This window comes from Homarus americanus, unplaced genomic scaffold, assembly GCF_018991925.1.
Source record: "Homarus americanus isolate GMGI-L3 unplaced genomic scaffold, GMGI_Hamer_2.0 scaffold32131, whole genome shotgun sequence".
Taxonomy (NCBI): domain Eukaryota; kingdom Metazoa; phylum Arthropoda; class Malacostraca; order Decapoda; family Nephropidae; genus Homarus; species Homarus americanus.
Window position 1 is genome coordinate 53,401 of NW_024721154.1, and position 14,443 is coordinate 67,843.

At 50.8% G+C, this 14,443-nt stretch overlaps 1 non-coding gene across 1 annotated transcript; it reads left to right on the forward strand.

Moving 5' to 3' along the window:
* Window positions 1-12,629: 12,629 nt before the first annotated feature.
* Window positions 12,630-12,793, forward strand: LOC121861613. Its single transcript, XR_006088051.1, has one exon. It is a non-coding gene; the product is annotated as a 5.8S ribosomal RNA (ribosomal RNA).
* The last annotated feature ends 1,650 nt before the right edge of the window (window positions 12,794-14,443 follow it).

Here is a 14,443-nt window from a genome sequence, read left to right on the forward strand (position 1 = left end):
GGACTGGTACTGGTGGTGAGGAGACTGGTGCTGGTGGCGAGGAGAGTTTTAACGTTTCCGGGTCGTTAGGGTCACGAACACCGGGAACATTACCAATGAGGACACTAGCAAATTTAATGGGAGCTCTTACCACATTAGTCCAACCAGTGAAATAGGGGCAACGCAGGTAGCACCTAACAACAGGGAACTGGTCAACATGAACTAAATAATCGGCGACACTAACCTTCGGGCAGCTGGAGATGTCAGCGTCAGGCAGGGCTTCTTCAGAGACAATAATGCACGAGCAACCAGTGTCCCTGATGAAAGTAGATGCCCTAGACCCATTGATTGTTCCACTGACACAATAACGGGGGCAGCTCCTGACCTCCAAACAGAATCCGACCTTGTTGCTGGGTTGAGTGTCAGCAGTCTTGAAGGCGAGGGGATTCCTGGGACAGCGAGAACGAATGTGCCCTTCTCCTCCGCAGCTGTGACACCGCACGGCTGGTGAACTACTCTTGTGTACTCCTGGGGATGGTTCCTCGGAGGACGGAGGCTTCGCAATCTTCACTACAGGAGGGGAAGACTTGGGGTAGGCGTTGCGAGCAGACGCCCAGTTCTCGGCAAGATACACAGCTTCTCCAAGCGTCGCTGGCTGGTGTTCTTTGATGAAAATTCTCAAGTCTGGAGGTAGAGAAGACAAAAACTGATCTAATATCATGAAGTTAGAGAGAGACTCAAAGGTTTCTTCAACCCCTGATGTCTCCAGCCATTGTTGAAATAAACGACCCAGGTGAATCGAAAACTGCTGGTACGTTTCTCCCTCTCTAATCTTCGTTCTGCGAAAATCAGCACGATAACCGTCAGAAATCTTGCAAAATCCTCGCAAGAGAGCTTGCTTCAACAAGAGGTAATCTCGGGTGATGTCGGCAGACAGGGACGTGTAAATTTCTACCGGCTTACCACTCAGTAGGCTACCCAACCTTACAGCATAGCTATCTGGGGCTACACCAAGCAGCTCAGCTACCCGCTCAAACCTAACAAGGTAGGAGGCGATGTCTTCTCCTTCACGGTACACAGGCAAGCTGGGTTTTACCACATTGTCCTGTATATGGCCAGAGGATGCTGGTCTACTTGAAGCATTAATCCTAGCCAGTTCTAGGTCCTTTTCTGCCTGCAACTTAGCTAATTCGAACTCTCTTTCTCTCTGACGTTCCTCCAACTCTCTCCCTTTCTGAAGTTCCTCTCTCTCTTTCTGACGTTCCTCTCCCTCTCTCTCTTTCTGACGTTCCTCTCTCTCTTTCTCTTTCTGACGTTCCTCTCTCTCTTTCTGACGTGCCTCTCTCTCTCTCTGACGTTCCTCTCTCTCGGCATTCTGTTGGGTGACCACATACTGACCAATGTCATTACCTGTCAGACCCAGGGCCACCGCTTGATCTTTCCACACCTCAAAAGCAGACATAATGATCCGAAAGGCCAAGAACAAAGGAAAAACAAACAACTTACCCCGCAAATAGCCAAAGGTAACTCACCTAGTGGCTCAATCAGACCAGTAAATGATTTGATCCGACTGGAGGGAACCTCGTTCCGCACCCAGCCCAGCTGAATCACCTCAGGGTAACGAAACCGCACCAGGTGAAACAACAACAAAAATGCTATGACAGCATCCACAGTGCACCCCAACCAACACTAATTAACTTCCCCAAGTACAAGGGAGAGCAACAAAATTAGCACACAGAAGGAAGGGATAACCAATGAACAACACTTGCTTCCGGGCCACAGACAGCAAGGTGGCGCGCTCACGGCGACTTACAACAATACCGGAACGAATGTTAAACCTCAGAAACCAAAGGTCAGAGACAATCCTGGCAAGGTCGCCACTTGTAAAGGCCTAGGATTTAGGGATAGAAATCCCTTACCAGGCTAATCAGGATCTTAATAAAGGAAAGTCAAGGACCATGGTTTTCCGAGGAATAACAAACAACCGTTAGAGATTGGCATCTCTTTACTATAAAAATATAACACAAAACTCTGACACCACTCAACAAACATCAAATAATTACGGGAGTCAAACAATTAATGGAAGCAACAATTAAAGGAATCAAACAAATAATGGGAGTCAGCAATTAATGGATTCAAACAATTAAATGGAGTCAACTATTGATAGAATCGAACAATAAAGGGGAATCAGAAATTAATGGAATCAAACAATTATAGAATCAAACCATGAACAAATATTTCCTACGTCAGTGGCCCTGGGGGAAGGTTCTGGAACACGGTGATGCACACTCAGGGTGACGAAACGTCCACTTCGACTCCACACTCAGCGACGTCTTGAAAAGGCAGGAGAACACCGGGGCACCGACGGAATGTGATGAACTGATGGTCGTGGTATGCGGTAGTGGTAGATGACCAGAGAGTTGGCAGTTGATAGGTGAAGGTCTGGGAACACAGCCCACGAGTCCAGGACCTATGATGAGATCACAGCCAGAATTTGACGGACAGCAGGGTAGCTAGATACTGACGGTATGGCGGCGGAGATAGTTGCTGCCGTTATCACCTCCGTCCAACCACCCCAAGTGTCGTCTGCACCAGCAAACGAGCGAGTTAGCAGCGGTAACTAGCCGGAGGATCGTTTCCGCCATTACAATTGTGAAGCAGAATTCACCAAGCGTTGGATTGTTCACCCACTAACAGGGAACGTGAGCTGGGTTTAGACCGTCGTGAGACAGGTTAGTTTTACCCTACTGTTAAAATGAGGTCGTTGCGATAGTAGTCCTGCTCAGTACGAGAGGAACGGCAGGTCCGGACATATGGTTCCGTTCTTGGTCGATCGGCCACTGGAGCGAGGCTACGTCCGTGGGAATATGCCTGAAAGCCTCTAAGGCAGCATCCCGGCTAGAGAAGCAACGATACCGCGTACGGCTCGCATTGGGACCGTCGAAGATATTACGAGACTCTGGCGGGCAGCTTGCTGCACCGCCGGAGAATGGACGCATGCAAGGGGAACTCGGGGGAGTCGTGTCATCAGTGCCGGCTCTCCCGTCCCAAATGCGGATCACCCGAATGCTGATGTGCCGTACCGAATCGTTCGTAGACGACTTACGTACCGGTCAGGGTGTTGTAGATGGCAGAGCAGCATCCTCACTGCGATCCATTAAGACTTCTCCCTACCAGGCCGGAGGTTTCGTCACGCCCCCCGATGGCGAAATCCTCCATTACAGCAGCGGCAGCAGTGTCTAGCGGCCTGCTCCATTGCGCAAGAGTCTGTTTAACCTAACCTTGGTTAAAGTGTATTGGTGTCCTGAAGTTTTATAGAGGCTTGCCAGCCTAAGTAAGAGACAAACAAATAATCCAACAACCTCTCCTTGGTAGTAGTAGTAGAGAGTGTATTGGTGTCCTGAAGTTTTATAGAGGCTTGCCAGCCTAAGTAAGAGACAAACAAATAATCCAACAACCTCTCCTTGGTGGTGGTAGTAGTAGTAGAGAGTGTGTTGGTGTCCTGAAGTTTTATAGAGGCTTGCCAGCCTGAGTAAGAGACAAACAAATAATCCAACAACCTCTCCTTGGTAGTAGAAGAGTGTATTGGTGTCCTAAAGTTTTAGCGAGGCTTGCCAGCCTGAGTAAGACAAAGAAATAATCCAGACAGCCACTACTACCTAACCTAACCGTGGTGCAGTCCACACTACCAGACCGCTGGAGGTTTCGTCACGCCCCCCGATGGCGAAATCCTCCGTTACAGCAGAAGTGTCTGTTTAACCTAACCTTAGTACAGAGTCTATTGGTGTCCACAATTTTATAGAGGCTAGCCAGCCTAAGTCAATAACAGACAGAAAGAAATAATCCAAGCAGCCAACACTACCTAACCTTGGTGTAAAGTCTATTGGCGGCCTAAATTTTATAGAGATATACAGGCAGCCACCACTACTTTCGCCGGAGGTTTCGTCACGCTCCCCGATGGCGAAATCCTCCATTACAGCAAAAGTGTGTAGCGGCCTGCTCCAAGTGTCTGTTTAACCTAACCTTAGTACAAAGTCTATTGGTGTCCTCAATTTTATAGAGGTTAGCCACCCGAAGTCAATAAGAGACAGAAATAATCCAAGCAGCCACCAATATCTAGCCTAAACTGTTTAGCCTGACCGTGGTAAAGTCTAACGGGGGACCTTAAATTTTATAGAATAATAATACAGGCAACTACCTAACCTAACCAACCACTACCGGGCCGCCTAACCTAACCTAACCTAACCTAAACTAACCTAACCTAACCAAACCTAACCTAACCAAACCTAACCTAACCTAACCTAACCTAACCTAACCTAACCTAACCTAACCTAACCTAACCTACCCTACCCTAACCTAACCTAACCTAACCTAACCTAACCTAACCAACCACTACCGGGCCGCCGGAGGTTTCGTCGATGTCGAAATTCTCTTCCTTCTTGTATTGGCAAGGGGAGTTTGCTTTAACTTAGGTATGCTAGCCTAAGTAAAAATAGATGCCCCTTCCTTATTGGTGTTGTCGATGGCACAGCACAGCACAGCACCGTGCCTATGACGAAATCAACTTCATTAAACTCAACTCATACTTCAAATGCACCAAGAGAACTTGCACACCCGAATGGTAGACCGTCAGAGTCAATCAAGGGTCGATTTAATAGCATACTATACAAAATGATCCGAGAATCTGCACATACCGAGTGGGAGACGGTCGTGAATGCGTCCGCCCTTGTACGCTGGATGGAACTATTTCACTATAGTAAGGGGTAGGGGCACCTCGGTCATATTATACAACATACCAAAGAAGTTCCACACCCGCATGGGAGACCGTCAAAGTCAATCGGGGATCGATTTGATAGCATACCACAGAAACTTGCACACCCGAATGGGAGACCGTCAAAGTCAATCGGGGGTCGATTTAATAGCATACTACAGAAACTTGCACACCCGAATGGGAGACATTCAAAGTCAATCGGGGGGTCGATTTGATAGCATACTACAGAAACTTGCACACCCGAATGGGAGACCGTCAAAGTCAATCGGGAGTCGATTTAATAGCATACTACAGAAAGTTGCACACCCGAATGGGAGACAGTCAAAGTCAATCGGGGGTCGATTTAATAGCATACTACAGAAACTTGCACACCCGAATGGGAGACCGTCAAAGTCAATCGGGGTCGATTTAATAGCATACTACAGAAACTTGCACACCCGAATGGGAGACCGTCAAAGTCAATCGGGGTCGAATAGCATACTACAGAAACTTGCACACCCGAATGGGAGACAGTCAAAGTCAATCGGGGGTCGATTTAATAGCATACTACAGAAACTTGCACACCCGAATGGGAGACAGTCAAAGTCAATCGGGGGTCGATTTAATAGCATACTACAGAAACTTGCACACCCGAATGGGAGACCGTCAAAGTCAATCGGGGGTCGATTTAATAGCATACTACAGAAACTTGCACACCCGAATGGGAGACCGTCAAAGTCAATCGGGGGTCGATTTGATAGCATACTACAGAAACTTGCACACCCGAATGGGAGACAGTCAAAGTCAATCGGGGGTTGATTTAATAGCATACTACAAAAACTTGCACACCCGAATGGGAGACCGTTTAAGTCAATCAGGGGTCGATTTTAGAGCATACTTTACAAAATGATCCGAGAATCTGCACACACCGAGTGGGAGACGGTGATGAAAACGTCCGCCCATGTACGCTGGATGGCACTATTTCACTATAGTAAGGGGTAGAGGCACCTCGGTCATATTGTACAACATACCAAAGAAGTTCCACACCCGCATGGGAGACCGTCAGAGTCAATCGGGGGTCGATTTAATAGCATACTACAGAAACTTGCACACCCGAATGGGAGACCGTCAACGTCAATCGGGGGTCGATTTGATAGCATACTATAGAAACTTGCACACCCGAATGGGAGACCGTCAAAGTCAATCGGGGATCGATTTGATAGCATACCACAGAATCTTGCACACCCGAATGGGAGACTGTCAAAGTCAATCGGGGGTCGATTTAATAGCATACTACAGAAACTTGCTCACCCGAATGGGAGACTATCAGAGTCAATCGAGGGTCGATTTAATAGCATACTATACAAAATGATCCGAGAATGTGCACACACCGAGTGGGAGACGGTGATGAAAACGTCCGCCCTTGTATGTTCGATTGCACTATTTCACTATATTAAGGGGAGAGGGTGCCTTCGCACACATATTTGGTGTGAAATATCTTCCGCCCCCCAGCGGAGCGCTTCGGCGCCTCTGCGAAGCAAAGCGCGGCATTCAAAAAAAAAAAAAAAAAATTGCCGTCGCTTTCCCTTCCCTGCCCTGCAATGGCTGGAGCAGGAGAAGGAGAGAGAGAGAAAAAATAGTCTCATGGGGTCAGAGGAATGGCAGTGGAGCGCGATCTATGAATTTCACTAGCCAGGTCTGTCTTCCTATTGAACATTATTACTCTCTCTCGGCGCACACGTCGCCACCACGGTTTCGTGACAGCAGCAGCATCATGATGTTGCGTCTACCAATAAGTCCGGAACCGGGTTATTCGGCTGTTCGCGAACAGTCAGGTTTTAAACTTGCCTAACAAACGATCAAACAACCTCCACTCTCGAGGAGCGGTACGGTGACTGTCCTATAGTCCGCCCTTGTATGCTGGATTGCACTATTTCACAATATTAAGGGGAGAGGGTGCCTTCACACACCTATTCGGTGTGGAATATCTTCCGCCCCCCCAGCGGAGCGCTTCGGCGCCTCTGCGAAGCAAAGTGCGGCATTCAAAAACAACAACCAAAGTTGCCGTCGCTTTCCCTTCCCTGCCCTGCAATGGCTGGAGCAGCAGAAGAAGGGAGAGAGAGAGAGAGAGAGAAAATAGTCTCATGGGGTCAGAGGAATGGCAGTGGAGCGGGTTCTATGAATTTCACTAGCCAGGTCTGTCTCCCAATTGAACATTATTACTCTCTCGGCGCACACGTCGCCACCACGGTTTCCGTGACAGCAGCAGCATCATGATGTTGCGTCTATTGTAATTCCGGAACCGGGTTATTCGGCTGTTCGCGAACAGTCAGGTTTTAACCTTGCCTAACAAACGATCAAACAACTTCCACTCTCGAGGTGCGGTACGGTGACTGTCCTATCGTCCGCTCTTGTATGCTGGATTGCACTATTTCACTATATTAAGGGGAGAGGGTGCCTTCACACACCTATTCGGTGTGGAATATCTTCCGCCCCCCAACGGAGCGCTTCGGCGCCTCTGCGAAGCAAAGCGCGGCATTCAAAAACAACAACCAAAGTTGCCGTAGCTTTCCTTTCCCTGCCCTGCAATGGCTGGAGCAGCAAAAGGAGAGAGAGAGAGAGAAAATAGTCTCATGGGGTCAGAGGAATGGCAGTGGAGCGGGTTCTATGAATTTCACTAGCCAGGTCTGTCTCCCAATTGAACATTATTACTCTCTCGGCGCACAGGTCGCCACCACGGTTTCCCCGACAGCAGCAGCATCATGATATTGCGTCTATTGTAAGTCCGGAACCGGGTTATTCGCCTGTTCGCGAACAGTCAGGTTTTAACCTTGCCTAACAAACGATCAAACAACTTCCACTCTCGAGGTGCGGTACGGTGACTGTCCTATCGTCCGCTCTTGTATGCTGGATTGCACAATTTCACTATATTAAGGGGAGAGGGTGCCTTCACACACCTATTCGGTGTGGAATATCTTCCGCCCCACAGCGGAGCGCTTCGGCGCCTCTGCGAAGCAAAGCGCGGCATTCAAAAACAACAACCAAAGTTGCCGTCGCTTTCCCTTCCCTTCCCTGCAATGGCTGGAGCAGCAGAAGGAGAGAGAGAGAGAAAATAGTCTCATGGGGTCAGAGGAATGGCAGTGGAGCGGGTTCTATGAATTTCACTAGCCAGGTCTGTCTCCCAATTGAGCATTATTACTCTCTCGGCGTCTATTGTAAGTCCGGAACCGGGTTATTCGGCTGTTCACGAACAGTCAGGTTTTAACCTTGCCTAACAAACGATCAAACAACTTCCACTCTCGAGGTGCGGTACGGTGACTGTCCTATCGTCCACTCTTGTATGCTGGATTGCACTATTTCACTATATTAAGGGGAGAGGGTGCCTTCACACACATATTCGGTGTGAAATATCTTCCGCCCCCCAGCGGAGCGCTTCGGCGCCTCTGCGAAGCAAAACGCGGCATTCAAAAACAACAACCAAAAATGCCGTCGATTTCCTCTCCCTTCCCTGCAATGGCTGGAGCAGAAGGAGAGCGAAAGAGAGAATAGTCTCATTGGGTCAGAGGAATGGCAGTGGAGCGGGCTAATGGCGAGTAGGCTCGCGATCTATCAATTACACTAGCCAGGTCGCTCTCCCTATTGAACATTATTACTCTCTCACGTCGCCACTGCGGTTTCCGCGACAGCAGCAGCATCATCATGATGTTGCATCCACCAATTAGTCCGGAACCGGGTTATTCGGCTGTCTGCGAAAAGTCCGGTTTTAACCTTACCCAACAAACAACATCCACTCTCGAGGTGCGGTACGGTGAATGTCCTATCGTCCGACCTTGTATGCTGGATTGCACTATTTCACTATATTAAGGGGAGAGGGTGCCTTCACACACATATTCGGTGTGAAATATCTTCCGCCCCCCAGCGGAGCGCTTCGGCGCCTCTGCGAAGCAAAGCGCGGCATTCAAAAACAACAACCAAAATTGCCGTCGCTTCCCTGCCCTGCAATGGCTGGAGCAGAAGGAGAGAGATTTTAGTCTCATTGGATCAGAGGAATGGCAGTGGAGCGGGCTTATGGCGAGTAGGCTCGCGCTCTATCAATTACACTTGCTAGGTCTCTCTTCCGTTTGGACATTATTTACTCCGTCTCTCTCTCTCGGCGCACACGTCGCCACCCTACTAGTTTCCGTCACAGCATATGCTGCGGCCTTTCAGTCCGGAACGGGGCTCCCCTTCGCCTTGCATTCTGCCCAACTTAGCGGACTTGCGTTGGCTGATCACCCCGTCTTCGCGTCTGTGCCGGCCTTCAATGCAGCGCCCAACCGTCTCTTGACCGAGATTCATTGCACTATTCCACGCGCAAACGGCTACCCTAAATGTGCATAGACAACGCTCATGGTTCAACACGACCAGGGCGCAGTCTGGGAGCCGAGTATACTAAAAAGAGAGTTTAGCAGCCAAAACTCGTCAAAGCACACGTTGGGTTACCCCATCACCTAACAACGATGGCGGTTCCCACCCGTGAAATACACAACCTAACCAATATTGGGCGACGATGGCGCTCATGAGCCCACGTCCCCACAAACAGTAAGAGAGAGTGAGAAAGAAAGAGAGAGAGGAGCAGGATAAGGGAGGAGATTGGCCAACGTGCGGTCCCTCGCCCAATGTCTTCTGCCTCGCTGGAGCTGGGGCAAAGAGAAGAGGAGCGGATAAGGGAGGAGATTGGCCAACGTGCGGTCCCTCGCCCAATGTCGGCTGCCTCGCTGGAGCTGGGGAAAAGAGGAGAGGAGAGGAGCGGATAAGGGAGGAGATTGGCACACACGGTGGCGCTGCCGGCGCCGAGGATAGCAAGAGAAGGTGCAGTTTGATCTGATCATCTGGTTTGCTATTTCTCTAAGGCCAACGTGCGGTCCCTCGCCCAATGTCGGCTGCCTCGCTGGAGCTGGGGCAAAGAGAAGAGGAGCGGATAAGGGAGGAGATTGGCCAACGTGCGGTCCCTCGCCCAATGTCGGCTGCCTCGCTGGAGCTGGGTAAAGAGGAGAGGAGCGGATAAGGGAAGAGATTGGCACACACGGTGGCGCTGCCGGCGCCGAGGATAGCAAGAGAAGGTGCAGTTTGATCTGATCATCTGGTTTGCTATTTCTCTAAGGCCAACGTGCGGTCCGTCGCCCAACGTCGGCTGCCTCGCTGGAGCTGGGGCAAAGAGAAGAGGAGCGGATAAGGGAGGAGATTGGCACACACGGTGGCGCTGCCGGCGCTGAGGATAGCAGGAGAAGGTGCAGTTTGATCTGATCATCTGGTTTGCTATTTCTCTAAGGCCAACGTGCGGTTCCTCGCCCAATGTCGGCTGCCTCGCTGGAAGTGGGGCAAAGAGGAGCGGATAAGGGAGGAGATTGGCACACACGGACGTGCGGTCCCTCGCCCAATGTCTTCTGCCTCGCTGGGGCAAAGAGAAGAGAAGAGGAGCGGATAAGGGAGGAGATTGGCACACACGGTGGCGCTGCCGGCGCTGAGGATAGCAAGAGAAGGTGCAGTTAGATCTGGTTTGCTATTTCTCTAAGGCCAACGTGCGGTCCCTCGCCTAATGTCTTCTGCCTCTCTCTCAATCTCTCTCACTATTTTGGCCGCCGTGATAGGCGCCGCCAACAGCAGCAGCTACCTGGTTGATCTTGCCAGTAGTCATATGCTTGTCTCAAAGATTAAGCCATGCATGTGTAAGTACAAGCCGATTTAAGGCGAAACCACGAATGGCTCATTAAATCAGCTATGTTTCATTGGATCTGTAAACCCACTTACTTGGATAACTGTGGCAATTCTAGAGCTAATACATGCAATTGGTCTCTGACCGCAAGGGAAGAGCGCTTTTATTAGTTCAAAACTGGTCGGGCCCCGGTCCGTAACCCACCTGTGGTGAATCTGAATAACTTCGGGCTGAGCGCACGGTCTCCGCACCGGCGCCGCTTCTTTCAAGTGTCTGCCTTATCAGCTTTCGATTGTAGGTTATGCACCTACAATGGCTATAACGGGTAACGGGGAATCAGGGTTCGATTCCGGAGAGGGAGCCTGAGAAACGGCTACCACATCTAAGGAAGGCAGCAGGCACGAAAATTACCCACTCCCGGCACGGGGAAGTAGTGACGAAAAATAACGATGTGAGTCTCATCCGAGGCCTCGCAATCGGAATGAGTACACTTTAAATCCTTTAACGAGTATCCATTGGAGGGCAGCCCGGTGCCAGCAGTCATGTAATTCCAGCCCAATAGCGTATATTAAAAGCACAGGTTAAAAGCTCAGAAGTTGATCTCAGTTCCGACTGACGGCACCGCCTCGCGTTTTCTGTAACGCCCGAACAGTCAGCCTACCACTCGCACGGATGCTCTTGTCGAGTGTCCCGAGTGGCCGGAGAGTTTACTTTGAAAAAATTAGAGTGCTCAGAGCAGGCTATTTGAATGGCCCGAATGGTGATGCATGGAATAATGGAATAGGACCTCGGTTCTATTTTGTTGGTTTTCGGAACCAGAGGTAATGACTAATCGGAACAGGCGGGGGCATTCGTATTGCGACGCTAGAGGTGAAATTCTTGGCCCGTCGCAAGACGAACTACTGCAAAAGCATTTGCCAAGGATGTTTTCATTAATCAAGAACGAAAGTTAGAGGTTCGAAGTCGATCAGATACCGCCCTAGTTCTAACCATAAACGATGCCAACTAGCGATCCGCCGGCGTTATTCCCATGACCCGGCGGGCAGCTTCCGGGAAACCAAAGTCTTTGGGTTCCGGGGGAAGTATGGTTGCAAAGCTGAAACTTAAAGGAATTGACGGAAGGGCACCACCAGGAGTGGAGCCTGCGGCTTAATTTGACTCAACACGGGAAACCTCACCAGGCCCAGACATCGGAAGGATTGACAGATTGAGAGCTCTTTCTCGATTCGGTGGGTGGTGGTGCATGGCCGTTCTTAGTTGGTGGAACGATTTGTCTGGTTAATTCCGATAACGAACGAGACTCTGGCCTACTAAGTAGTCGACGGATCTCCAGAAAATGGTGTCCAGTTCGCAACTTCTTCTTAGAGGGATAAGCGGCAATTCTAGCCGCACGAGATTGAGCAATAACAGGTCTGTGATGCCCTTAGATGTTCTGGGCCGCACGCGCCACACTGAAGGGATCAACGAGTTTTACCCTCCGAGAGGAGCGGGTAACCCGTTCAAAGCCTTTCTTGATAGGGATTGGGGCTTGCAATTGTTTCCCATGAACGAGGAATTCCCAGTAAGTGCAAGTCATCAGCTTGCGCTGACTACGTCCCTGCCCTTTGTACACACCGCCCGTCGCTACTACCGATTGAATGATTTAGTGAGGCCTTCGGACTAGCGCTCTTGGATTGTCGGCCCCGTTGCCAGCGAGGGTTTTCTGGGGTCGTCGCCTCGAGCTGACGGAAAGATGTCCAAACTTGATCATTTAGAGGAAGTAAAAGTCGTAACAAGGTTTCCGTAGGTGAACCTGCGGAAGGATCATTAACAGAGTGAAAGAGAACGGGGCGCTCTTAAAACTACTACTCTCCTGATTTGGGCGGTCTCGGGCTCTGCTCTGGCAACTCCAGCAGCGAAAGAGGACAATCCCGGCCCCCGCACCAAAAATAGGTACCACGCTGTAGGTGGACCACACTCGGGCGAGAGCGCGAAGACCGGAGGAGGAGGACGGACGGGGCTTTGGACGGCTGCCCGTCCGTTCCTTACTACCGGCGAATAAGCCACTTGACCCAAAAAGAGTGAAATTCAAGTGTCAAAAAACAACAACAACAACAAGCCGTCCGGCCAAACCCAAACCACAAACTTGGGCTATGTCTGTCAAACCCTTTCATTGAGACTCGACCTGTGATGGTTAGTCGCAAAAAGACCAAATGGCAAATACACAACTCTTAACGGGAGATCACTCGGCTCGTGGGTCGATGAAGACCGCAGCAAACTGCGTGTCGGTATGTGAATCGCAAGAATACCAGATACATCGACAAGTTGAATGCATATTGCGGCGGCGGCAGCCATATGAGCTTGTCGCCGCCACTCCTCTACGCGGGTCGGAAATATACATCCATCGGTTGCTGTGAGTTCGGTGCCTGCTGACTGTCTCCCCGACACGAGGGTAACCCGAACCGAGCTTCCGCCTTGGGGTTTAATCGCCCGCGCCTTGCGCGAGGCGTGCCCTTAAAAACAAGCCTATTACTAGCAAGTCCATGGACTTGGCGCACCCACATTCAACCACAACAAAGCCGGGCACACACACATGTGTGTGTGTCCCGTCCCGACGACAGTTGTTGCCCTCGCAAATAACTGGAGGCGCTCTTTTGCCTGCTGTCCACAGAGACACGAATGGCCGTCGGCTGCTCATGGCTGATGCTGCACATGTTCTAAGAGGCACACGTCCTCCTCCTTCTCTCTCGGAGAAGAAGCACTCCATCCCACGAAGAGGAAAAGAAACCGGGTCGGATATCTTTTAAGTAAGCCCCGCCGGAATTTCGTCTATCACCTCGAAAAGAGTGCTTGGCATGCATTGCAGTGGAACCTAAATTGATGAGTGCGCCTGGGCCCGCAGTCTACCATGTAGTGGCGCAGGCAGAGAGATGACAATTGCTCTCGTCGGGACGAGAATGCTTGGGTGACGCCGTGCTCTTCCTCACGCACTCCTCCACCCTCTCCCACGGTCAGACGCGGTGTGGGCGTTCTCTTTGAGAGTTCGCCACGAGTCCACGTCTATCTCATGACAGGCCTGGGAGGGAGGCAGGGGGAGTTCTCTCTAAACGCGTTAAAGACGGTGTTGCGCCTCATAACGGCGCTCGCCGGGATAGAGCACTAGTTCTGCAGCCGGAAAGGCCGCTCACGCCAATTAATACTGCGACGCTCGCTCTCTTTCTCCGGATAAACAAGTGCCACTGCTATGGCATGCGGGAACGGGGAAAGAGGTCAAAGTTTAAGGGGCAAAGGTGCGGCCGAGTAAGGGCGGAACACGAGCGTATATGCATTAAAACTGTGTATATGACTCTGGAAGAGATGTTCTGCTGGAACACTTTTCCTATTGGCTATTTACCACTATTGATGTTGCTGAGAGGGCCGAGCACCTAAGCTGCTCGTTGAGAATGAGAAGGAACGGAGTCAGGGGTGGGAGTGCCGGCGCCATGGCCGCTGGTACCCCCGCGACAAGACCCTCAAACCTTCCTCTCTCTCAGTCTTAAGAATAAGAAGGAACGGAGTCAGGGGTGGGAGTACCGGCGCCATGGCCGCTTGGTACCCCCGCGACAAGCCCCTCAAACCTTCCTGTGTATGTCTTTTGCAGCAGCACGTGGTAATGTCGGTGGTGAAGAAAGTCGGTGGCAGAGCGTCTTCCGCTTCGTGGTTGGGGAACATGTTCCCCCTAAGGATGATGAGACCACGATCGACCTCGTAGTAGGAGAGAGCTACCCGCCAAATTTAAGCATATTAATAAGCGGAGGAAAAGAAACCAACAGGGACTCCCTTAGTAAGGGCGACTGAACCGGGAAAAGCCCAGCGCATAACCTCGATGTCTTCGGGCACGAGGGGTGTTGCGTTTCAGAGGGTCCAGCACGCCGTCCCATACCGTCTAAGTCAAGCTTGAAAGCGGCCACTGCCCATGGAGGGTGACAGGCCCTTATGGCGGCGCCCGTGAGGGTACAGATGGGACGGTCGGAAAGGGCCTCTGTAGAGTCGGGTTGCTT